This window comes from Protopterus annectens, chromosome 16.part0, assembly GCF_019279795.1.
Source record: "Protopterus annectens isolate FY-2018-M chromosome 16.part0, PAN1.0, whole genome shotgun sequence".
In the NCBI taxonomy this organism is placed as follows: Eukaryota; Metazoa; Chordata; order Ceratodontiformes; family Protopteridae; genus Protopterus; species Protopterus annectens.
Window position 1 is genome coordinate 752,092,112 of NC_056750.1, and position 26,023 is coordinate 752,118,134.

Consider the following 26,023-nt stretch of genomic DNA (forward strand, 5'->3'; position numbering starts at 1 on the left):
AGCACAGTCTAGTATCAACAGAGCAAAGGTTACATGAACATTCAGTGTACTTTCTTGAAATGTACCTCTCTAATGGGAAAGTTAAAATGTGAAATGGTACTTTTCTGCAAATTTTTATTTTTCTAGGGGCTCTGAAATCCCCATTTCCTGTTTCATTTGGAAAGCATATGTCAACTTCAGGAAGGCAATATGTTTATACATCTGAAGGAGCTTATGGTTCAACCTTTAAGAAAAAGGTTCACATCTATATTATTGCATATTGCAAGAAGCCTAGTTCACTACACCATATATTAACACACAATGTTGGCTGTTCTGATGCTGCTAAATATTTAAAACAACAGTCAATAGACAGCTGAATATTTTTGCCAGCATAGGAATATAATGTATTTCTTGCTATTTTGTGGCAGCAGGTTAGAATTTCTCAAATATTCATACACCTTTTTCTATAATGAATAATATGATTGACATATTTGCCTTATAAATGCCACTATAAATGAGCAACTCAAGGAAGCTGAATCTAAGCTTGGAAAAGCTACTGACCCACTCACAGCACTGTATAATATCTAGTGCTACTGTTTATTACTTTGAAAAGGAAGCATTTTTAAGTTCTGAGATACTAATGATCATTTCTCTCTTCTACAGTAAAAAGTTTGGTATATAATACATAAAAATAAAAACCTGACTATGTATTTACGAGTTGATGGAGGTGCAGCGGTAGCGTTGTTGCCTCACAGCAAGAGGTTCTCTCGTTCGATTCTCGGCTGGAGTGCGGGAGTGCCTTCTGTGTGGAGTCTGCATGTCCTCCCCGTGGTTGGGTGGGCGTTCGAAAGACGTGTAAATGGGCGTACCTTCGTTGAAGGTTGAACGTCAAGCTGGCACCTCGGCGTTCATGAAAATCTACTGCCAATCATTAGCGGACCGGAGTTCTGCTGTGGCGACCCCTAACCGTGAAAAGCCGAAAGACAACTACATTTTTTTTCACAGACTGTCGTAAATCAGTTTTATATATATATATATATATATATATATATATATATATATATATATACATACATATATATATATATATATATATATATATATTCTGCTAATACCGTCATCAACACTTATTGCAGGGCCATGAACTACCAGTTAACAAGTTATCTTGGCGGCGCAGTGGTGCAGTGGTTAACGCTGTCGCCTCACAGCAAGAGGTTCTCCGGTTCGATTCTCGGTTGGGGTGCCTTCTGTGCAGAGTTTGCATGTTCTCCCTGCGTTTACGTGGGTTTCCTCCGTCATCAACACTTATTGCAGGGCCATGAACTACCAGTTAACAAGTTATCTTGGCGGCGCAGTGGTGCAGTGGTTAACGCTGTCGCCTCACAGCAAGAGGTTCTCCGGTTCGATTCTCGGTTGGGGTACCTTCTGTGCAGAGTTTGCATGTTCTCCCTGCGTTTACGTGGGTTTCCTCCGGGTACTCCGGTTTCCTCCCACATTCTAAAGACATGCTTCTGGAGCATTTCTCCCCGGGCCTCCGCTGAAAACAGGATCTGTGGAACCTAGTCGGACTTTCCCGGTCAACAAATGTTAAATAAATAAAAATAAAATCTCTTTGAAGCAAAACCTGTCAAGATTTTATAATGTGCAAAAGAAACTATATTTTAGATGCCCAACAGCATAATGATATAACCACTGAATGACAACATATGTCACCAAACTACATGAAGTCATGTTAACTTTCTTTCAGTGATATCACATAACTACTTTCTGTTCTGTGCATATTGCTTAATATTATTAATGTTTATTCAGAGTAATGCAATAATTGGGAACATAAGGATTAATTATTTTAAATTATTTCTCGATGAGCTTCAGGCTTCTGGCAAAGGCCCTTCCCTCCCCCATAGTGCCTATTTTTAGGAAAAGTCCTGAGGTCAATAAAACCAACATAAAAATTTCAGCAAAATGCAAATTAAAGGTCATGCTGCTAAACACTAGGAGTCTAAACATGAAAAGTACAGTTGTGTGCACTTAGCATAAATGTAGATGTTTGAGTGTGTTCACTGTTGCAGTCATCACATTTGGGTTATCTGCCTACAGGTAGCCCTCTGCCGGCCTGAATACCAGAGTCTTGGATTCTGCGTCGGATGCTGTCTCTTCTTCCATGATGTCAGGTCGTCGGGGGCATAAAACAGGTAGCCAATGCCATTACATCAGTTTTTCTTGCCCCAGATGTCAGGTGCCCCCACAATGGGAAGCAATTATATGTTATGGTACCCCTCCAACAAAAAGCAAATACACCAGAAAGCTTAAATACACCAAACAAGAAGGAAAGTTAGAGCAAAGAGAAGTCAGGGAGCTGGAGGGAAGGTAACCAGGACTGCAACAGTGAATACACTCGAACATCTACATTTATGGTAAGTGTACACAACTGTACTATGTTCTTCGTGTTTCACTGTAGCAGTCATCACATTTGGGTTGATTCCCAAAGCTAAGGAAGGGAGGAGGAAGTTACGAGAGCATTAGGGCCAGCTATTAAGCCCTGCAAGACTGCAGTGGCAAAACCTGCTCTGGATTTAGAAAAAATAGGCATGTGGTAATGCTTGGTGAAGGTATGTACAGAGCTCCAGGTAGCAGCTTCTAGGATGTCCCTGGTGGGGAAACCTCTGAGAAAAGCTGTAGAGGCAGATGCAGCCCTGGTGAAATGTGATCTTATCCCCTGTGGCGTAGGTTTTCCATGGTGCATATAGCAGAAGTGAATGCAATGGGTAACCACTTAGAAATGGTTTGCTTTGAAATGACCTTCCCCTCTGCCCTTGCAGCAAAGCCAACTAGCAGCTGTTCAGATTTTCTGAGAGGCTTAGTCCTGTCCAAATAAAATCCAAGTCGTCTGTGCACTTCCAAAGAGTGCAGTATTCGTTCCCCTTTGTTTTGTGGATTTGGGAAAAAGGTAGGCAAATGAATGGACTAATTAAGGGCCGCACTACACACCACCTTGAGCATAAAAGAAGGATTGGTCCTGAGGGGAAACCTTGTCTGCATGGAAGATAATGAAGGGCTCCACTGCCATGAGGGCCTGTAATTCAGACACTCTACTTGTTGAAGTGATAGCTAGAAGGAAGGCTGTTTTCCAAGAAAGGAATTTCAACACTGCAGTTGCAGCTGGCTCAAAAGGAGGCAGAGTGAGCTTTTCCAATACAAAGTTAAGGTCCCAGGCTGGAGTAGGGGCTCTCCTGGGGGGTCTTAAATTTTTGGCCCCTCTGAGGAACTGCTTTAGCAGGGGGTGAGAGAAGAGGGGTGGTTCAGAATTATAATGTGCTGAAATGGCAGAGGCATGAATTTTAACAGACGAGAAGGATAGGCCCTTGTGGAGAATTTCTGGTAAGTACTGAAGAATATGAGGTTAGCTGGGCACTGTTGTGCCCATCCCCTGAGTCTGGCTCCAGGAACAGTATATTTTCCCCTTTTCAGCATAGGATTTTTTAGTACTAGACCTCCTTGCCTCCAGAATGACATCTAGCACCTGCTTACTGAGTAATGCTTTTGGAGAGCTCAAGGAATTAGCCAGGCTGCAAGGTTCAGGGTTTGAAGCTGAGGATGCAGAATCTGGCCCACCTGCTGAGACAGCAGGGAAGGGGTCTAAGGCAGGTGCCACTGTCATACTGCGCAAGAGGGGGTACCAGTGCTGGCTTGGCCAGTCCGGTGCAATCAGTATAGTCCTTGGTTTGTCCTGTTTGATCTTTAGCAAAACTTTCGAGAGGAGAGGCAGAGGGGGAAAGGCATAAACTGAGAGGCTTTCCCAGGTAAAGGACAGGGCATCCACTTTCCAAGCTTGACTGTGGGAAGTCCTTGTGCAGCATTTGTGCAATTGGTAGTTTTGATGGGAAGGCAAACAAGTCTGTCTCTGGGGTTCCCCATTTGTTCCTCAAGAGGTTGAATATTTTTGGTTCCAGTTTCCATTCATGTGGGTCCATGAAATTTCTGCTTAGGTCATCTGCCAGTGAAATTAGCTTGCCTGGCAGGAATTGAGCTGATAGTGCACTTTGTAGCTCAAGCCTGTGTTCCACAGAGCCATGGCTAGTCTGCAGAGAGGGTATGAGTGGGTTCTTCCCCTGCTTGTTTATGCACCACATAACTGTGGTGTTGTCTGTCTTTACCAATAATTGTCCTGGAAGAATGTGGTCCTTGAAGGCTGTCAGGGAATTCTGTACAGCTAACATTTCTTTTTGGTTGATATGCAGGTGCATCTGTCTCGGGTTCCATTTGCCCTGAATGCACTGCCTTGCTAAGTGAGCCCCCCATGCAAAGTCTGATGCGTCTGTTGTTAGGATTTGGGCGGCAGGGGGTAGAGTGAAAGGGAGCCCTTTGTTTTGGTAGCATGCCTCTACCCATTAAAGGAACTCTGTCTTTATACAAGGAATGATATGAATCACTGATTCCAGGTCCTGAGAATGTCGACACCATAGGCTTTTTAGATACCATTGCAGTTTCCTCATATGCAGTCTTGCATCTGGAATTAGTAGAATGCAAGAGGCCATGAACCCCAGGGCTTGCAGAATTTTCCTTGCAGATAGCTGGGTCTTTGTGGCCAGTTGTTTGAAGTAAGTTGTTAAATAAACTTGTTTCTCTGGAGTGAGGAAAGCCATCTGGGAAGTCATGTTCAAGCTTGCTCCCAGGAATACAATTTGTTGGCAGGGTACTAGGTGGGATTTCTTTTCGTTTATGGTGTACCCAAGTGAGTTTACAAGTTTCTTTGCGAATGCCAGATGCTTTAATAGCAATTCCTGGCTTTCTGCCTGAATCAGACAATCGTCCAAGTATGGGTATATTTGAATATATCTCTGCCTGCAAAATGCAATGGCTGGAGCTCGACACTTTGTGAATACCCTGGGCGCACTAGATAAGCCAAAGGGAAGTGCGGAGAACTGAAAGTTCATGGAGCCTGCCCTGAAGTGTAGGTATTTCCTGCAAGATTCCCTTATTGGAATGTGCAGATAAGCTTCCTTTAAGTCTAAGGTTGCCAACCAGGCACCTTTGCCTACCATAGGAAGCAGCTGTTGAAGTGTTAGCATCTTGAAATTTGGGATTACCAAAAAAGTGTTTAGAATAGAGAGGTCCAGGATAGGATGCCAGGAGCTGTCTTTTCTGGGTACCAGGAAATGTCTTGAATAAAAACCTTGTCCCCTTTCTTCTGCTGGAACAGGTTGAATAGCCTTGATCATTAGAAGAGAGAGAACCTACTGCTGAGCCTCTGCCCACTGATTTGGGGATAGGTCTGGCCAACCGTTTGGGGTTGGTAGGGTGTGGAAGTGGAATCTGTATCCTTGGGAAACTATATTCAAAACCTATTTGTCCTGGGTAATGAGTTCCCAGATTTTTGCATGCAGGGCGAGCTTTCCTCCTACGGGAGCAGGTAGTTGAGCAGGGCTTGGAAGGGTTAAGGTAAAGTCACTGTGCCATTTTTCCGTAGGGGGGGTGTCTTACTACTCCCTGCTTTGGAAGTGGGAGCCCCCCACTGCTTAGACCTCTGCGTAGCCTGAGACTGTAACCTAGATGGTCTGCTGTTCCTGGGTTTGGACTGAGAAAGCCTGGAAGAGGCTGGAAAGGACCAATTCTTTGAAGGCCAATGCCTACTAAATCTGGGAGGCTGTACTTGCAGGAAATCTTTAACAGTTTGCATAGATTTAGCTTTTTCCTCCATCTTTTTGAGGATTTCTTCTGCTGTGTTGCCAAACAGGCAGTCTTGGTTTAAGGGAGCATCCAGTAATTTAGCTTTAACATGATCTGGCAAGTTTTGCTCCTTAAGCCATACATGCCTTCTAAGTACAGTCCCAATGACAGCAGCCCTGCAAGATACTTCTAAAGAGTCAAAACCACATTGCAAAGTATGTTTACCAACTTGTTTCGCAGAATGCATTAAATCCTGTAATTCTTTGTGTTCAGCACAGTCAGGAATCAACATCATTTTCTGTTTAAGCAGCCCCATAATATACTGCTGATACTTTAACATATGAAACTGGCAATTTAAAGCCCTAATGGCCAAAGTAGCAGAAGTATATACCTTCTTACCCCATCTGTCCAAGGCTCTAGAATCTCTATCAGAAGGGGTAGGGTTTTTGGCAGCAGTAGCCTTAATGCCCATTGGTCCTTGGGAAATGGTCTCTGGATCCGCAGTAGGATTCTTGAAGTGGAACTTGTGAGAGTCAGGTACTCTGTAATACCCGTCAGGTTTTCTGGGAGCTGGAGGTAAAGTGTCTGGGGAAATGCTAGATTTCAAGAAAGCATTATCTACAATGTCCAGAACAGGAGGGATAGCTAAAGACCTATGTTGAGGAAGGAGTAGGAATTCCCTAAACCTCTTTTTGGAGTCAGAGTAATCCTGGCTTTCCCAGTGGAAATGCTCCCTAAGAGTGCGCAAGGTTTCACCAAAAGAAAAATCTTCTGGAGGGGAAGCAGAGGGAATGGAATCCTCTGCATCAGAATCCTCATAGGTAGAAATGGGCAAATCCTGGTAATCAGAAGAAACAGAAATATCAGATTCCTGATCAGAAGAATCATAAGGAAAATCAGTTCTAGGTCTCTTCGAGGGGGGAAGGCTGGCTTTTCCTAATTAAGGTAATAAAATCTTCAGCCATTCTAAGCATTTGTTTTTCAGGCATATAGGCCTGGGCATGCGGTTTGGATGTCGATTTTCTAGACGTTGGTCGAGTTTTAGGCCTGTATGAAGAAGATGGCGTCGGTTTAAAACACAAGTCTGTAGGCCTGAATACACCCTCAGAAGCTGGTGCCTGCACAGCGGCTCCGGACCCATCCAAGGTAGAGACATCTGCAGGTTACATAGTCGAAGAAGCATCTCGCAGCATGAATGGGTCTCAGTAGAGGTCTGCGAATCTGAAGTAGCGTGTATCAGGGGCTGCGAAAGCGCCTCGCTGAGTACCGGCGGACTGGCGACTAGCTTAACAGAAGCATCGTCGGCAGTTTTGGACCTATGCAGTCTATCTCTGTCTTTATCCTTATGTTTTTTCGGAATATCGGTAGTCGGATGGCTTACCGAAGCCATTTCTGGATAGTTAAACAGAGAACCAAAATAATTTGCTGCAAATATAGACCGACGAATAGTTCGGGGGTTGAACAAGGCACAAAACCGACAGCAAGGGACGTCGTGGTCTGGGCCTAGGCAAGGAATGCAGTACGAATGAAAATCTTTGAGGTATTTGCTTTCCACAGGTAATACAATTGTTAACTTTTACTGACATCGGTTAAGAGCAAGAAAAAGGATCCCCAACGGGGAACTTAGCTTTTTTGAAGACTTCGGTTCTAAAACTCGAAATCGAAAATTTCAGGAGTCGGCCGAACTGCTTCTGATGTAAGACTGATGTAATGGCGTCGGCTGCATGTTTCATACCCCTGACGACCTGACGTCATTTAAGAAGAGACAGCATCTGACGCAGGAATCCAAGACTCTGGTATTCAGGCCGGCTGAGGGCAGGCAGATAACCCAAATGTGATGACTGCAACAGTGAAACACAAAGAACATCTGCACTCATTGCAAGTATTCTTTATCCTGGAAGATGCTGACATTTGTGCAGTTACAGAAACCTGGTTCAAAGCTGCGGAGAGCACTCCAACCTTACCTGGTTACTCATCCTACATTCAGACCCCAAACTGTGGCAGCAAAGCCAAAGGAGGTGGAATTTCAATATATATTAAAAACACACACACTTCCAGGCTGGTCAAACAGTATGATGCACAGGAGGCACTGCCTTTATCCTGATCCTGGGCGACTTTAACTACCCAACCATAGACAGAAAAACTACTCATGCCAGAACACAAATACCCACAGATTCCTCGATTTTATCAATGCAAATGCCTTGGAACAGCTAGCTGATACCCACACAAGAGGTGATGATATCTTGGACTTGGTATTAACCCATATGAGTAACCACTGCAGCACCCCTACAGTATCATCCTGCCTGGTAAGATCCGACCATAAAGCGGTCACTTTCAAAGTCAGCATCTCCCCTGACACCCCTCTAGCTAGGGTCAAAGAAAAAAACTTCTCCAAAGCTGATTACAACCTCCTGATGGATGGTATAAACAGTTTCAAAGCCCCCTCTCCCTCTGTTGGAACTAGCACCAATGTCCAAATCCACACCAAAGTACTGTATAAGCCCTTATATAGAAGCATGGAATCACGAATACCTAACAGGACAAAATCATCCTCCGCAAGTATGAATAATCCTGTCTGGCGGACATCTGCAATAATTTATTTATTTATTTATTTACATTTGTTGACTGGGAGTGTCCGACTGGACGTAGGTCCATTTTCAGCGGAGGCCCGGGGAGAAAAGCTCCACAGTTAAAATAAACAGACAGTAGTTACATTGGATTACATAGCAATTAACAATTTAACATAGCAATTAATTACAAACATATTTACAGATGAAAAACATAGTACATCAGTAGACAACTAGAATCTTTATCTGCGAAGTACATAATGAGAAGTTATGTACCTACCATAACGTTCCATGTTAGTTGTCTTCTCTCGCCTTCTTTCTTGCTGGATGGGTTCGGAGCCAATCCTCGGCTCCAACTCGGCCACTTACTAAAGCTCGAGAGCTTATTTTACCGCCTCGAGGCAACCCTATATCCCATGATGCTAGGCGATAACTCCCCAGATCTCGTTTGGAAGCTGAAAAACCTAGCATAGGCCAATAAAACAAAATCCTCCAACTGGAAGGAGGAGGAAGAGGGATAAAACCCCCCAAAAATCGTAATCTACACTATATATATCCTAGGACACCTAGATGGTGAACAAGGGAATATAAGAACCCTTCAAGGAAGGGAAGATCTTCTCGGTCTGTCCAAGCTAGGGGGATGGTGGGTGGGATGCAAGAAAGAAGGCGAGAGAAGACAACTAACATGGAACGTTATGGTAGGTACATAACTTCTCAATGTTAAGTTGTCAATCTCACCTTCATTCTTGCTGGATGGGACCGCGTCCCTAGCACCTTCATCCTGGGTGGCTCATTGGAACAGACTCTTAAGAATGGTGGAACCAAATGTCGCTCTGTCCTTGGAGGCCATGTCCAATTTGTAATGCGAAACAAAGGTATGAGGAGAGGCCCATGTGGCTGCCGCACAGATAGTGTCTATTGGTAGTCTAGCTTGAAAAGCTGTAGACGTAGCTAGTGCTCTAGTTGAATGAGCTTTTGGCTTAGAAGTTAATTCCCTGCCTCTGAGTTGATAAATAGATGTAATCACAGAAGACAGCCACCTAGATAGGGTTACCTTAGAAACAGGAAGGCCTTTCTCATTTTCTGCGTACGATAAAAACAGTTGATCAGACTTCCTTATTTGTTTGGTTCTATCCAAATAGTATCGGAGCTGGCGGTGAACATCTAGATAATGTAGTTTTTGCTCCGCTCTATTAGTATAGTTTGGGAAAAAAACTGGGAGATCAATTGATTGATTTAAATTTGTCTGCGAAGCCACCTTGGGTAAGAAGGATGGATTAGTCCTGAGAGAAACTCTGTCTTTATGGAAGATTAAGTAGGGGGGACGAATGGAGAGGGCGTGAAGCTCAGATACTCTTCTAGCAGAAGTAATGACGACTAGGAAGAGTGTCTTCCAGGAAAGAAATTTCAATGAACAGGAGACCGCAGGTTCAAAGGGGGGAAGAATCAAGGATGTTAAGACTAAATTAAGATCCCACTGAGGTGGAGGGTCTTTGATCGGAGGCTTAAGTAAATATACACCTTTAAGGAAAGCTTTGCAAAGCTTATTGAACATGATGTTGTGGTCCGATAAGCCTGTATGAAAATTCGATATGGCTGCCAACTGAACCTTTACTGTAGAAGCAGAAGACCCTGAATGAAAGATTTCGGCTAGGAAGTCTAAGACCGAATGAACTGGGGCAGTAAAGGGATCTATATTCCTTGCCTTTGCCCAGAAGGAGAAACGTTTCCATTTACTAGTGTAAATCCTTCTGGTGGAAGATTTAAGGGAAGCTACTATGATATCCCAGACGGGATTAGAAATCATAGGGAGCCTGGCTAAGGATGGAAGTGGAGCAACCAAGCAGTGAGGTTGAGAGAATGTAGGGATTGGTGCAGCTGTCCCGACTGATGGGTCAACAGATCTGGAGCTGGGTCCAGATGCCAAGGCTGTACCAAAAGATAACGGTGTAGGAACGGAAACCATATCTGTCGAGGCCAGTAAGGGGCAATGAGAATCAACTTGGCTCTCAAGGCGGTTGCTTTCTGAATTACTTGTGGGATTAGAGGAAAGGGTGGAAAGGCACAGAGAAGTCCCCGAGGCCAATCTTGGACTAGAGCGTCTCTGAGGGGATGGCCTGGAAGGGGGAAGAGGGTGAAGAAGTCGGGGCATTTGCTGTTTTGGGGTGTAGCAAAAAGATCGCAGCAAGGAAGGCCCCACTTCTGAAAAATCTCTTCCGCCACAGATTTTTTGAGAGACCACTCGTGTGGCATGAGTATAGCTCTGCTGAACCTGTCCGCTATGATGTTGGATTTCCTGGGATATGCGTTGCTATCAGAAACCGCTGAGAGGAGATTGCCCATTGCCAAAGTCTGAGTGCCTCTCGACACAGGGGATAGGACTTGGTTCCGCCTTGCTTGTTGATATATCACACTACGGACATATTGTCTGTTTGGATTGCAATAGTTCCTAGGGGAAGAGAGTCGTGGAGGGCTTGCAACGTTAAAAGCACTGCTCTCATCTCTAGGACATTTATGTGCAGGTGGCGTTCGAAAGGTTTCCAAGTGCCATGGACCATCCTGCCCTGAAAATGCCCCCCCCCCCGATCAGGGAGGCATCCGATGTCACCATGGCGACCGGGGGAGGAGGAACAAAGGGTCTGCCATGATGGACTTGAGGGGACAATATCCACCAGGACAGATGACTTTTGCAAGTTGGAGTTATCATGATCTTGTGGTGCATGGGGAGTTGCTGAAAAGACCATTGGGTGAAAAGCATCCACTGTAGAAGACGCATGTAAAAACGTGCAAGGGGAAGAAGTGTTATGGCGGCCGCCATAAGACCCAATACTTTCAGGACATACCTGGCCTGAATTTTGTCGCTCTGTAGAAGAACATGGACATGGTTTTGAATATCTAAGACCCTTTGATCTGTTAACTTTGCTGAAAGTTGTACGGTGTTCAAGTTGGCGCCTATAAAGGTAATAGACTGACAAGGCGATAAGGCAGACTTTTCAAAATTTATAGAGATTCCTAGCCCTCTGCAAATGTGAATGGTGTAAGCTCTGGCTTGGAGAAGTTGATGCCTGGTGGTGGCAGTGAGGAGCCAGTCGTCTAGATATGGAAACACCTGGAATCCTTGCCGTCTCAGGTGAGCCGTAACCGCTGCCATACATTTGGTGAACACTCTGGGGGCTGTAGTGAGACCAAAGGGCAGGGCTCTGAATTGGTAGTGACTGGCCCCCAGCCGAAAGTGGAGAAACCTTCTGGAGCACCTGTGAATTTTGATGTGATAGTACACATCCTGAAGGTCCACGGAGCACATCCAATTGTCCTTGCCCAGAAAGGGTAGAATGGACTATAGCGTGACCATCCGGAATCTTGTTCTCTTTACAAACTTGTTTAGTTTGCTGAGATCTAATATTAGTCTCCAGTCCCCTGTCTTTTTTGGTACCAAAAAGAACCTTGAGTAGATTCCGGATCCTAGTTGGTCTGCTGGGACTGGCTGGATGGCTCTTTTTGCTAGCAGTTTTGATATCTCTGATACTGCTAGTTCCCTTAGACCGGGTGGAACGTCTGGAAGGGTTCCCTTTTGCTGAATTGGGGTTTGGATAAAGGGAATTTTGTAACCCTCGGATATGATCGACTGTACCCATTTGTCTTAAGTTAGGGAAAGCCAGGCTATTGGGTACAGCGACAATCTTCCCCCGACTGCCTCCGAAGGTGGACAATCGGGCAACATCAAAGGGATGCTGGAAGGGTTTGTCAGAGAGAGGCTCCCTGCTACCCTGGTTCTGCGGACCCCCTCTGCCCCTAGGGCGGTGTCTGTTGTTGTTACCCCCTCTGCTTCTGGGGGTAAACTGACCTCTTGCGTCAGGCGTGACTCCTTGAGATTTGCGGAACCACATTTTCCCACCCTTCTGACCCTTAGGGTATGGTCTTGAAGGGGTGGAGAAACGGACTCCTACGGCAGAAAGAGTCTTGCCATCTTGTTCACATCTGGTCAAGGTGTCTTTCACTTGAGGTCCGAACAAAGCCGAACCATCAAAAGGGGAATTTGTGAAGGACGCCTTGAAAGGGTCCGCGAAATTACACAGCCGCATCCAGGCGTGACGCCTTAAGGCCACTCCTGTGCCTGCGGCCCTACTCGCTCCATCGGCTGCATATGAAATTAGACGCATGGAGGAGTTAACAATCGAGTTCAGGGTTCCAAGCTGTGAGTTTATTTTATCCTGGGACCCAGCAGCTGATGAATCCTGTAAGACTTCTCCCAACTCTTTTAGAATATCTCTCTGAAGGCGGGTGAAGTGACACAAGTAATTCAGCGACCGCATGGCAAAGGTCGCTGAAGAAAACATCCGCTTACCGTACCTATCCATGGTCCTAGAATCCTTATTAGGAGGATGGATAGGTACTGAAGGATCAGCTAGTTCCTTCTTGGTGGCTGCAGCAACCACCATGGCATCAGCCGGTACACCTTTTGTTAGGAATTGCTTGTTAACTGGTGCTGTGATGAATTTAGATGGCCTCCGAGGGGTGGGTTCCACCGAATCCGGGGCTGACCACGCCTTCCGAGCCACTACTTCCATAAGGGGGTCGAAAGGCGGAGACACCCAGGAGGTGGAGGGTCGAGAACCAAACACCTCCAGGTACACTGACTCGTCCTCGGAAGGATTAAGGGAAGACCAGTTCCCCCTCTGCTTTAGGATTTCTAGGATGTCTGAGAAAGAGACATCCACAGAGGGGGACTTTGGGGATCCCTCCGACTCATCCAAGTCAGTGTCAGATGTAATGGACTCAGGGGAGTCCACATGCTTCCTCTTACATGTCCTCTTACGCGGAGGCTCCGCTGACAGGTCAGGAGAAACCTCGGAAGAGGAAGAAATTCCCAGTGGGGAAACCTGAGGCGTTGGATCTCTGGGTCCGGGAGCAAGAGAGTGGGAAGAGACATCAGCAGGCACTGTAGTGGGAGGAGCTGATGGAGCTGACTATGCCCTGGGGCTATTACGCTCCTCATCACCTCGAAGGCTCCCCTATCAGAAAGGCCAGAGGTCCCCCACTCCGAAGAGGTAGGAACCCCAGGCCGCACCGACAGGGAAGGCTCCGAGGCCGATGTCGGGGCCGAGCTCACCAGCGCCGACACTCTGAGAGGGAGAATGGGGTCGGACAATGGTCCGATGCCACTCACACCCTCGGAGCCAACGAGAGAGATCAGGTGCCCGGATCCGTCCAATGAAGGCATCAAGGAGGAGATCGGAGCGGAAAACGAAGGAGCCGAAGGGGGAGGTATCGGCTCCGACTCAACAACAGTCACGGCTCCGAGGAGCTCCGGCTCCGAACTCTGAGGGAGAGTCGAAGGAGGAAAAATAGGTGGAGTCATAATAGTTCCCGTCTGATGAGACGGGCTACAGATCATCTGGGCCAATGCCTGAGACTTTAACAGCCTACTTACCACTCTCTCAAGGTCGTGATCTGAAAGTCTGGACGACCGAGAAGATCGGCTCCGATGGCTCCGCTCCGAGAGCAGGGGAGATCTCGGAGCCGAATGGATGGACTCCAATGAAGGGGATATTGACCTCTTCTTAGATGGAGCCAAAGGAGCCGAGGACACGTCGGCTCCAGCCGGAGCCGACAGTGAATGTATGGACTCAGAGGTATCGGCACCGACTGGTGCCGAGACCGGAACCTGTGACTCAGAGGGATCGGCTCCAGCCGGAGCCGATCTAGGCACAGACAAGGAGCCAGCAGCCGAAGGCTTAGTACTTGGAGCCGACGATTTTGCTGGTTTCGAAGGCCTCCCCGATGCAGACTTAGTCGGGGAGCCCTCGGGCTTTAAAAAGCCCCTCAGTATAAGTTTGTTCCTGCGCTCCTGCAGGACTCTTGGACTGAATACATGACATAAAGAACAAGAGTCCTGCAGGTGCAGGGGTCCCAAGCAGTAAACACAAGAAGTGTGACTGTCTGTCAGAGACATTTTCTGACAGCACGAGTCACATTTCTTAAAGCCTGAGACCTTGGTTTCCTTTGGTTCCTTCGACATAACAGTGTCGAGGGATCACAAAAGGAAGAGAAAATACACACACACACACACACACACACACACACACACACACACACAACACTCAAAAAACAATAAAATAACAATAAAAACATTAATTAGGATACTGACACACCCAAACACTCCACAGGATCCCTAAGAAAAATTAGGAAAGGGGCAGGCTTAAGGCCTAACCTAAGAGTGGAGGGGGAGGGATATAAGGGATAAAAAGGGAAGGTATAAACAGGAATAGAATTAAAGGTAGTCGCTAACTATTTGAAAAACAACTGTGGTGAAAAATTAACTAAAAGGGGTGACTGAATACTATATATATAAAGACTTACCAGGAGCCGGTAAAAATACGCACCTCGCAGGCGAAAGTGGCAAACGAGATCTGGGGAGTTATCGCCTAGCATCATGGGATATAGAGTTGCCTCGAGCCGGTAAAATAAGCTCTCGAGCTTTAGTAAGTGGCCGAGTCGGAGCCGAGGATCGGCTCCGAACCCATCCAGCAAGAATGAAGGCGAGACTGACAACTTAACATCAGATATTAACAAATGTTACAATAAGAAGTTCCTGCTGTATAATAAGTACTAGGCTTATGAGCATCTGAGCTTGCTATAATCAAGGTAGTTAGTGGGTAGAAAGAAAGGTAGTGGTTGGCTGGGGTGGGTAATATTAGAGTTGGAGTTGCAAGGGACTAGCCAGCATGTTTTTAGGTGCACTTTTAGTAAAGTTTTGAAGTGGGTGCATGATGGTACGGAGGTAATTGTGGGTGGGAGGGAGTTCCATAATTTGGCTATGACGCAAGAGAATAGAGCTTCACCAGCAAAGTTATTGGCTTTAGTGATCTGCAAGTGATTTTTGTTGCTGGATCTTAGTGGTCTGATGGTGCGATAGGGCTGGAGTAGATTCTGGAGGGATGGGACATTTAGTGGATGGTTTACTAGTTTGTGGGCAAGTGAGAGTTGATACCATTGAAGGAGGTGTGGGAGTTCAAGCCAGCCCAGTTCAGCAAGTGAGAGACAGTGGTGACTATGGTAGGATGCCTCTGTGGCAAATTTGGCAATTTTGTTGTAGCAGGTCTCTAGCTTGTTTAGATCGCATTGCCTTAGGTTGGTATATATTGGAGAGGCAAAATGTAGGGTGGAGATAAGGTGGGAATTTGCTATCGAAATCTTTGTTGCTTTGGTGAGAAGTTGCTTATTTTTGTATAACGCTCCTAGTTTTTTGTGGACTTTTTTTATGGTCATGGATATGTGAATGTCAAATTTTAGTTTATTGTCTATTTCCACTTCTAGCAATTTGGTGTGTTCAGTTGGGTATATAGTGGTGTTGTCTTTTGCTGTGATGTTAAAGTGAGAGTTGTTTTGAAAATGTTTGGTGGGTTGGAAGATGAGTAGTTTAGTTTTGTTTGGGTTGAGTATTAATTGGGCATCGGATAACCAAGTTTCAACAGAGGAAAAGGCTTCCTGTGTGACTTTTTGCAGTTTAGGTAGGGACTGGGCTGAGCAGATGATAGTTGAGTCATCTGCATATTGTATGTGTGTGCCATGTTTGGTGGCAGAGGCTAGATTATTGGTGAAAACAGAGAAGACTAGGGGTCCAAGGATGGATCCTTGGGGAACCCCTATGGAGACAGGTAGTTGGGGAGATATGTCATTCTGCCATACAACGGATTGTTGGCGGTCAGACAGGTAACTCTGAAATCAGTTGGTGACTGATTGAGAGAAGGATAGGTTATTGAGGACAGAGATGAGTTGTTTGTGTGGACCATGTCAGATGCTTTAGATAGGTCTAGAAAAGTAGCAGAGGAGAGATAGCCATTGTTTTTATGCTGAAGGATAGTGTTAATAAAGGATAGAAAGGCAGTGGTGGTGATATGGTTTGGTCGGAAACCATGCTGAGTATTGGAAAGGAGGTTGTTAGTAAGGAGGTAGTCTGAGACCTGAGAGTGTATGCATCTCTCTAGTATTTTGGGGAGTGGAGAGAGAATAGCTACGGGGCGTTAATTGGTTAGTTCTGTGGAGGGGCCACCTTTGTGGAGGGGAATTATATGTGATACTTTCCACAGTGTGGGAACGTAACTTTCTGACCGAGATCGGTTAATCAAGATGGATACTGGGTAGACCAGAGCATCAGCTGCGATTTGTAGGTATTCACTTGGGAGGTTGTCTGCTGCTAATTTGGTGGGCTTAAGTTTAGTTAAGAGTTTTTTTATGTCGGAGGTATGTACAGGAGAAAAAGAGAAGGCAGTGGGGAGATTACTAGTTGAAGGTGTGGGTTGGAGGGGAGAGGGGTTGTGTTGTTTAGCTAGTGATAGTATGGTTTGTGTGAAGTGTGTGTTGAATGAGGTAGCAATATTTTCGGAGGCGTGAGGGATGTTAGGAGGAGGGGTACTGACTTTACCTGGGTGAAGGATGGAGTTTATGGAGGACCAGAATTGTTTGGGGTTGTGTTGGGAGGAGTCTAGGGCAGACTGGTAGTACTGGAATTTGTCCTGTTTTATTAGCTTTTTGATTCTATTGCCTAGTTCTAGGAATTTCTGCCTAGTTGAGGGGTTTTTGGTTTTGCACCAGTGCTCCCAGGCTTTATCCCTGTTTTTCATTTCTGACTTAGTGGTTTTCTGTAGCCATGGGGAGGGTTGTGCTTTCGTTCTGGAAAGTCTTATGGGGGCATGGTAATTAAGGATGCTCAGGAAGGTAGTATTAAAAAATTCAACTGTGTCATCAAGACTGAGGTACTTTGGAGGATGACAGTTACATTCTTTGAGGGATGAGATGAATGTGAGTGGGTTAAAGTTTAGTTTTTTATGTATTTGACGGTAGATGACAGGTTTAGCTTGGTATAGGTATTTTTTGAGTAAGAATGTTGAGGAGTGATCACTGAGGCTATCTGATAAGCAGCCTGTTATATATTACTGGGGCTCTTACTGACTAGTATCCAATCCAGAGTAGTGTGCTTGCTGGAGTTTTTATTTATCTTGGTTGGCGACTGGACTAGTTGAGTGAAGCCATGAAGGTTTACATGATGGGTTGGATGATTGCCAAAACAGGATTGCCAGTCAATATTGAAATCACCTAAAATTATAGTTTCTTGGGGGGAGATGGTGGATAGACCAGCTGGGGAGGTTTTCTAATGGAGGGATGTTTTGGCCAGGTGGAAAGTAGCATCCAATTATGTTGATGGTTTTGTTTTGGTTTATTTTGAGGTTGGTCTATATTATTTCTTCATTGCCTATTTGTGGAGCTGATGATTTTAAGATCTGGATGTTTAAATGCTGTTTAAATATTATAGCTATACCGCCTCCTTTCTTGATTAGCCGGTCTACTCTTAGTATGCCGTAACCGGTAGGGAGTATTTGCTCACTGGTAATGTGAGGTTTTAGCCAGGTTTCTGTCAGGATGACTATATCTGGGGAGTACAAGTCTATGGTGGCATGGAGTTCATGGACTTTGTTGGATATACTTCTAATATTTAGGCTTAGTAGAAGGAAGTCACTTGGCTTTTTATGGGCTGTGATATGGGAGAAATTGTGGTTTCTAGTCTGATTATGAGGATTGGGGTTGGAGATGGTAGGGCCAGCGTTGGGGTGGATGTCTCCACTTAGGGCTAGTTTTGATATGCATGAGGTTATTAGTTTTCTCAGTTTTTGAATGTGTTTGTTTATTAGGGAAACTATATGATTGTGCTCTGTGGGTAATAGGTATGGTGGGAGGGTTACTATGTTAAGTTGTAGGGATGCTTTATGTTTGAGTAATATAGTTGGTAGAATATGTGGGAGTGCATAGGGATGGTTCTTGAGTTGGTGGGAGGGGAGCTGAGTGAGGATGAGACATGAGTGGTGGTGTGAGTAGTAGTACAGTGGTAGTGGTTGAGTGGGGGAATGATGGAGATTTGGTAGGATGTAAGATATGCAAGGAGAGTGCATGCAGTGAGGTAGCGTTGGGTTTAGTGCTGTGGTTGGCTATTGGAAAGATGGGAGGGGTTTGTGAGTGTAATAATGGTAGGACCACTGTGGGGTGGAAGGGAATAGGGACAGGGTGGAGAGCAAAGCGGGTAGAGACCCTGTTAGTTGCTCTTATGAGGGGGCTGGAAACAATCAGGTAACAGAGTAAACTGATAAATGAACATATGATAGTGACAAAGGATGGTTGTAGTTTTAAAAATGGTGCCTGCCACAGGTAATATTTATTAACTTTGGGATTGGCTTACGGTAATAAACAGGGAAGGAGGAGGGGGAGAACAAGGGTGTGAGCAGGCAGTTCTTTTGTACTGCTGCTAATGAGCCAAAGCAAAGACAAGTTTGTGTTTAAGAAACAATCAGAATTGACCAAGGACTGCTCTGAAACTGTAAGTCATTTCTTGACCATTTTTCAGGTGGAAAAACAGGATAACCTTGTATCAGTAGGCTTCTGTGGTCTCAGTTTAAATTAACAAACACACAGTATTGATCAGTTATGGATACTATTCGCTAACAGAAGGGAATAAGAGAGAAAGTGGAAGATGAGTGTGTGTGGGGGGGAGGGGCTGCTTACAAGCCAAAGCAGAGTGCTCGCCAGGGGAAAATGAATATTGGCTCAAACAGGTAGACACATACTCAAAAGTTAACTTTAGCTGTTTGCAGACAGTTCAGATCCGGACTGCGCTTTTCTTATAAGAATGATAAAGGTGGTACCGCAGTTGAATACTTAAGAGTGGTGTTAGGTTCAAAGTTAACTTTAGCTGTTTGCAGACAGTTCAGACCCGGACTGTGCTTTTCTTATAAGAATGATAAAGGTGGTACCGCAGTTGAATACTTAAGAGTGGTGTTAGGTTCAAAGTTAACTTTAGCTGTTTGCAGACAGTTCAGACCCGGACTGCACTTTTCCTATAAGAATGATAAAGGTGGTACTGCAGTTGAATACCTAAGAGTGGTGTTAGGTCTAGAAAAGAAGAGTACAGAGAGGAGTAAGCACTTTGAGACGGTAAAAATATATTATAAAGATTACAAAAAACAAACTGAGCAAATAGCTACTGCATACAGGAAAATATGTCTTGAACCAACTACTAGTATATGCAGATACTGAGCCAATTGGAACAACATCTGTTAGAAAAAACCTCATCAGACAGTTATGCAGTCACAGATAAAAATATAGCGAGCAGCACTCTGTCCTGGATATCTAATTTGATTCTATCCACCAGTAGCAGCACAATTACATAGAAATAATTAGACACCAGTATGAGCTGTCTACACACAACACATTTACATGAATAACATTAGTGAACAAGGTGCAGCTATGCAAATAGACTATACTATTATACTAAAAACAACTTGGTGAAGACAAAATGCTAGCATGCCATAGTAACTTCCAATAATAAAGCATAAATCATATTAGATGTCTAACACAATTCAACATAAATAAACATATACAGGTGTAAAATGTCTAACACAATTCAACATAAATAGGCATATACAGTTGTAAAACACTTACTGGAGAGACACTGAGCTCCTCATGGGGCCTGTAGCAGAATGGATTGTAGTTTTAAAAATGGTGCCTGCCACAGGTAATATTTATTAACTTTGGGATTGGCTTAAGGTAATAAACAGGGAAGGTGGAGGGGGAGAACAAGGGTGTGAGCGGGCAGTTCTTTTGTACTGCTGCTAATGAGCCAAAGCAAAGACAAGTTTGTATTTAAGAAACAATCCGAATTTCCCAAGGACTGCTCTGAAACTGTAAGTTATTTCTTAACCATTTCTCAGGTGGAAAAACAGGATAACCTTGTATCAGTAGGCTACTGTGGTCTCAGTTTAAATTAACAAACACACAGTATTGATCAGTTATGGATACTATTTGCTAACAGAAGGGAATAAGAGAGAAAGTAGAAGATGATAGTGTGTGTGTGTGTGTGTGTGTGTGTGGGGGGGGGCTGCTTATAAGCCAAAGCAGAGTGCTCTCCAGAGGAAAATGAATATTGGCTCAAACAGGTAGACACATACTCAAAGTTAACTGTAGCTGTTTGCAGATAGTTCAGACCCGGACTCTGCTTTTCTTATAAGAATGATAAAGGTGGTACCGCAGTTGAATACTTAAGAGTGGTGTTAGGTTCAAAGTTAACTTGAGCTGTTTGCAGACAGTTCAGACCCGGACTGCTCTTTTCTTATAAGAATGATAAAGTAGTACCGCAGTTGAATACTTAGGAGTGGTGTTTTCAAATAACCTAACACCACTATATAAATAAACTATATAACAAAAGGAAAAAATTGCTGTCCAGGACCAAGGATGAGAAGGTACCCAACTGGAAGCAATCTCTCCTTAGCCTGAACAAGCAAATAAGAGCACTAGTGAAATCCTCTAAAGCTAACTTCGAGTCCAAATTGGCCACATCTACACTAGAGACAAAATCATAAGGCCTTCACATATCTCAAAGGAAGCACCCAGATCTGTTCAGAACTGGTGGTCAAGAACACCACATACACAAGTGCTGTAGATACAGCTAACCTACTGGCTGACAGATTCAGTGAAGACTTCTCCCCTCTGTCCCCCATCAGTAAATAAGGACATCCCCAGTACCTGCTCCCCTCCCCTTATCTCTAGGGAACAGGTCATCACTGCCCTCTCAAAGGCAAAAAATACAGCCCCCATGGGACCCGATAACATCCCAGGCTGCATCCTACATGAACTCAGGCATGAACCTGCAGCACCATTAGGCACCCTATTCAACCAAAGACTGAGTACCGACTTTGTCCCAGCTGAGTGGAGGACAGCCACTGTCATCCTTTTACACAAAGGTGGAGTGTCCATCAATCCTGGAAATTATAGACCCATCAGCCTAACTAGTCTGATCTGCAAGGTCATGATTTGGATTTTCATGGAATTCATTAACAGGGACATTGGCAATCTCCAAACAATCGACCCCACACAGTGTGGCTTCGTCAAGAGGAGGTTATGTCTGTTAAATCTGGTCAACTTCTTTGAGACAGTCACCACAGCCATGGCCAAGGGGAAGACGGTGCACACTGCCTACCATAACCTGGCCAAAGCCTTCAACACTGTTCCCCAGTTGGGCATAATAGATAAACTCTTTCAACTAGGAATCAATCCATATGTTATCAGATGGGAAGCAAACTGGCTCACTGATAGAACCCACCTAATCAAAATAGGAAAAGCCACCTCAAGCAGTGGACCTGTAACGAGCGGCGTACCCCAGGGTTCGGTTTTGGGGCCTCTTTTATTCGGGATATACTTCTCTGATGTGCAGGCCAAAACCAGTGGGCTGTGGCTGACCAACTTTGCAGATGACTGCAAGTTGGGCACGGTCATAAGTTCCCCAAGTGATGTGGACATCTTTCAAGAGGGTCTCACCCAAACAAATGACTTGTGCCAGAAGCATAGCCTCAAGCTGAATGCCAAAAATGCATCATCATCCCCTTTAAGAGTGACATCCCCACATATTATTACATTAATAACAACATCCTAAGCACGCAATCAGTTGTGAGGGATTTGGGCACCCAGGTTTATAGCAACCTTACTTTTGACCACCATGTTGCTTCTGTTGTACGGAAAGCTTTCTACATGGCCCACCTCATAAGTAAGGGTATCTCATCCAGGGACAAGGAGGTCATAACATCCCTGTATTCTTCCCTTATAAGGCCAATTACTGAGTACAACTTCCCCCATCGGCATGTACCTTGCAAAGCACATGCAGCAGCTGGAGAGACCACAGAGGTTCCTCACCAGGAGAATCCAGGGCCTCAAACACCTACCCTACACAGACAAGCTAAAAGCCCTGTCCTTCTACTCAGTTTCATCCAGACTCCTCACAAGTGACCTCTGTCTGGCATACAAAGCAATCTCAGACCCTGCCTTGATGGGACTGCTGCATATCCTCAAGTCAAGCTCCACTAGAGTAACCCACATGCACGACTTCATCCTGGTCTGTGACATCAATAGGACTTGTTGGCGGGACAGATTTCTGTCCCAGAGACTCCCCCATTTGTGAATTATACTCCCTCTGCACGTCAAGCAGAGTACATCATTATCCCTTTTCAAGCACAACCTGGATAACTGGATGGGAATCAGAAAATGTACCCCTGGGATTCCACCTGTATCCCTACTGGACATGGGCTTTGGGTGCTGACTTGTCTAAACATGGGGTAAACCCTTATCTAGGCTTATAAGGGCCATAGGCCAATAGCTTAGTAACTTCCTATGATCCTATGAGTAAGTGCCAGTTATGTTCACTGCAACAAGAAATAAGGACCAACACAAATGCCACTTCTGTCCCAAAAGGAAAGGAAGAGACTTTCTGGATAGACACTATTGAGCATGCTCTAAATAAAGTGATAAATGCTACACAATGATATATCCTGTGCTCCAAATGTCACTCTGTTTCTGATTTCTCATTGCTGCACCAGAGAAAAATAAAATGATCTAAGCAAACCTCTTGTATAAGACTTTTTTTTTCCTGAAGAATGTGCTATCTGTTTCAAGGGGTTAGGGTATGCAGTTAGGTTTTGCAGTAAAGTGTGCATCTCATATCTGACTGATATGCATGCAGACTGTTGATTTAGGGATACAAGATGATTACATTAAAAAAATCCCTATGTGCACTTAAAATTCTAAAAATGTGGCTAAAATTGCACTCAGGAAACCAAAACAAGAGACTTTTTATTGGGATAAAGCCACCTCAGCTCTAACACAAAAATGAATAAAAAAACATTTTTCACAAGGGGGAGAAGTCCCCCACAGCTTCCACATGATGTCAGAGTCACTGTTGCAATATGCAGCACATCCACCTCAAGAGCAGAAAACTGTGGGTTATATTCTCACAGCAGGTAGATGGATTGCTGAGAATGCAGTGGAGCATAAGAAAAGGTGCTGCACTCCTGAGTGTGTCATTCTTCACGAGATGTTTAACTGAGGTCCCATCTGCTTGAGCAGATGATAACTCGTGGATATAAAAGATCCCCTACCACCTAACAAAATGAGTAGGGTCCTTTTATTCAGTCTATTTAACACACCATAAAAATAACTACATATTTACCAAATTTACATATTCACAGGCATATATATATATATATATATATATATATATATATATATATATATATATATATATATATATATATGCATTCTATTTCTTGATATTTTATCATTTTTTTTAAATCCTCATTGTTATTCATCCATAATTAAACCCCAACTACTACTTCCACAAACAATCTGATTTTTCACAATATATCTGCCAAAATCCATTTCCCATTAAACAAAATTGTATTCAGTCTTTCATTCCAGATAACCTGTATTACATAAAATAAATTCATATCTACCCTTCTTATAGGTTCAGAGGTGATTACTAGGCTAATGGCACAAGAGCCTTTACAAACCTAGCCAATAATACCCAGGATGTGACAGTATTATACCTTAATTCTTTAGATATTGGATGGTGTAGTATCAGGGTAGTGAGTCTTTGGGTGTTGGAGCCCTGAGTCATTTTACAGACTACCTCTGTCCATAAGGGACATGGGATGTACTCCAGGAGTGAATATATGATTCCCCATCTATTTATCCAAATTCCTTTTAAGAGAGTGATGGATGCACTTTGTTTTACAAACATGAGAAGTTTATTCCATAGACGAAGCAACCTTTGGGATATGAATCTGTCATAGGATCACAGCATCTTAGGAGGCTACTAGGCTAATGGCCCTAGCGTCCTTACAAGCCTAGCCAAGTTCTACCATTATTTTCACGATCAGCACCTACTGCCCCTGTCCAAGAGGGACATAGGTGAAATACCCAGGATGAATTTACGGTTAGCCATCCAATCATCCGGACTGCATTTGAAGAAGACCAATGAGGTGCTCTGTTTGACATGAAGTGGGACTCTGTTCCTAAGGTGTAGTAACCTCTGGGAGACACATCTGTCCCTCCAGCAGGTTCTATTAATGTCACATACCAGGTTAAGTTCTATAGTGTGAGTAACCTGTGTATCATTTGACTTGTGGATATGCAGCATTTCCAGTAAAGTATGGTCAGAGATTGCCATATATGCAAGGTAGAGATCACCACTGAGCAGTCTGTATGAAACAAAATAAAGTGACAGTGATTTCAGACGATCCACATACAACAGATGCTGAAGACCTTGAACTTTCCTTGTGAGGAACCTTTGAGGTCTCTTCAATTGCTGCAGGTGCTTGGAAAGGTACATAGTAAAAGGGGCATCCTGATGAGGGAAGAGTACAGGGAGGTTACAACTTCTTTTTTTCTGGAGGCAATGCCCTTACATATGAGGTGAGCAGTATAGAATGCCATTCTTACTACTGTGGAGACATGGTGATCAAAGATAAGGTTGTTGTCAACCTGTGTGCCAAGCACTGAGTGTGTACCTAGGGTGTTGGTATTGATGTGATAGTTAGCAGGAACAACGTTCATACCGAAAGGGATGATAATAAATTTTTTGCATTGAGTTTAAGGCCATGACTTTGGTACCAATCATTTGTGTGTGTAAGACCCTCTTGTAGGATGTTGGCATCGTTTGGACATTCTGTGACCACTCCCAGTTTGCAATCATCAGCAAACTATCAGCCACAGACCTTTAGTTTTTGCTTGTACTTCTGAGAAATAGATACCAAACAGTACAGGTCCCACAAATGATCCCTGTGGAACACCACTAGTTATAGGTTTGCTGTTGGAGGTGGAGTCTCCTATTTTAACTATATGGGTTCTTATCAGTGAGCCAGTTAGTGACCCATCTAATGACATAAGGGTTGACACCTAGCTGGGCGAGTTTGTCAAGGATGTCTGATTGGGGGAGTGTCAAAAGCCTTAGCTAAGTCTAGGTAGGCTGCATGCACAGATTTCTCCTCATCCAGGGCCTTGTTGACTGCCTCAACGAAGTCCACCAGGTTTAACAGGCATGACCTCCCTTTGACAAATCCAAACTGAGTAGGGTCAAGTGTTTGGAGATTACCTTTATCTTGGATGATAAGCTCCATGATGATTCGCTCCATGGCCATGCAGATAAGGCTAGTCAGGCTAACAGGTCTATAGTTCCCAGGGTCAGTGGAAGCACCACCTTTGTGCAAGGGGATAACGGTGGCCATTTCCATTCAACTGGGACAAAGCTGCTGCTTAGACTATTTCTTAAAAGAGTAACCAATGGTGTTGCTAATTCTTGTTGGAGCCCATCTAGGACGCAGTGTGGGATGTTATCAGGTCCCATAGATGCTGTGTTTTTGGCCTTAGAGAGGGCATTTACGACCTGCTCTTTAGAGATACAAGGTAGGGGAGAGGTGGTAGGGATGTCATGGGGTACGTATGGTGGGGACAGGGGAGTGAAGTTTTCACAAAACCTGTTAGCTAACAGGTTAGCTATGACCACAGGTTCAGTATACATTGTATCATTAACTACTACTTCAGCACAAATCTGGGCCTTTCCTTTTAGGTTACAGATGTAACTAAAGAACACCTTATGGTTGTCCTCAGTTGAGGAAGCTAATTTGGATTCGTAGTTTGCTTTGGAGGACTTCACAAGAAGTCTTATTTGCTTGTTTAAGCTGAGGAGGGAGTGTTTCCAGTTAATAGATAACTCCCTCTTGCTCTTACACAGCAATTTCTTCCTCTTGTTGTAAAGCCTGTTAATGACAGTTGTCCACCTGGCAGGTTTGCTCTTCCTTGAGGAGCTTATTTTGGTCCTATCAGGTACAATGCAGTTATACAGGTGTTTGTATAAAGCATTGGTGCAACATTCGGCATAGTTGCCAGTTCCATCTGAGGGGAGAGGTGCAGTGAAGCTATTTATACCATCCCGTAAG

At 44.4% G+C, this 26,023-nt stretch overlaps 1 protein-coding gene across 1 annotated transcript in view; it reads right to left on the reverse strand.

Annotated features, from left to right (window-relative positions):
- The window catches only part of PAPPA (pappalysin 1), a 3,990,201-nt gene that overhangs the window by 3,628,033 nt on the left and 336,145 nt on the right, over positions 1-26,023 (reverse strand). The window lies entirely within an intron of this gene.